Below are 870 nucleotides of genomic sequence, written 5' to 3' on the forward strand. Positions count from 1 at the left end.
TTTTTATGTTACTATTTTTGCACCTTGTTTTTTTATGATACTTGGCACCTTTTTTGAAATTATTTAATATTTTTTATTTGTAATTATTTTAGTACTTTTGTATTGTTCTTATCCTGTACCTCTTAGCTGCTGTAACAATGCAAAGTCCAAGATGAAATCCTTCTGTTAGTTTACTGAAGATGTCCAGTGGACATGTTGATGTTGTTGTTTTTGCTTTTATTTTTATTGTTCAATGTTTTTTGCCATATTTAAAATAAATATCTGATCTGATCTGATCTGATCTGATCTGATCTGATCTGATGTGTTACCTTCTCAGTCCGGCGTTGTCCAGCACCAGCTCCTCCAGCCGGCTGGATCGAGCCACAACTTTTAAGATCTGCTCACACACATCTGTCGACTGAAAAAAAAAAAAACACACACACACACACACACAACCACCCCCCCCCACACCAACACAGTTTATATTTGTGAAAAAGAAAGAAAAAAACCCCAGACAGCTGAGTCGTGTGTTTTCAGTTACCAGTTTGTAGTCTTTGGTGGAGAGTTTGGTGAACCACTGGTTAAACTCCAGAGCCGCGATGATCGCCACCAAATCTCTGCAACACAAAACAGCTGTCAGACACAACAATCTGTGGAGCCACAGGAAAAATAATCTTTATTCATGTTGACTTTTTTCAGAAACTGTCACCAAACCAATAAAACAAAACACAAAATGATGATTAAAATCATAAATAATGAATACCTGTTCTCCAGGTGGACGAAGTCCTGCAGGTTGAGCTCTCTGGTGTCCTGAGTGAGATAGATGGTGTCCACGTCCTGCAGGAGGTGAGACGAGAGGAATCAGCTAAGCTAAAATAAAATAAAATAAAA

The 870-nt window shown here is 37.9% G+C and overlaps 1 long non-coding RNA gene across 1 annotated transcript; it reads right to left on the reverse strand.

Moving 5' to 3' along the window:
* Positions 1-308: 308 nt before the first annotated feature.
* On the reverse strand, positions 309-824 carry LOC121965101. Its single transcript, XR_006107448.1, has 3 exons — positions 743-824; positions 521-596; positions 309-397 (listed from the first exon to the last, which is right to left on the reverse strand). It is a non-coding gene; the product is annotated as an uncharacterized LOC121965101 (long non-coding RNA).
* Between the last annotated feature and the right edge of the window lie 46 nt (positions 825-870).

Source organism: Plectropomus leopardus, unplaced genomic scaffold (assembly GCF_008729295.1).
Source record: "Plectropomus leopardus isolate mb unplaced genomic scaffold, YSFRI_Pleo_2.0 unplaced_scaffold1860, whole genome shotgun sequence".
In the NCBI taxonomy this organism is placed as follows: Eukaryota; Metazoa; Chordata; class Actinopteri; order Perciformes; family Serranidae; genus Plectropomus; species Plectropomus leopardus.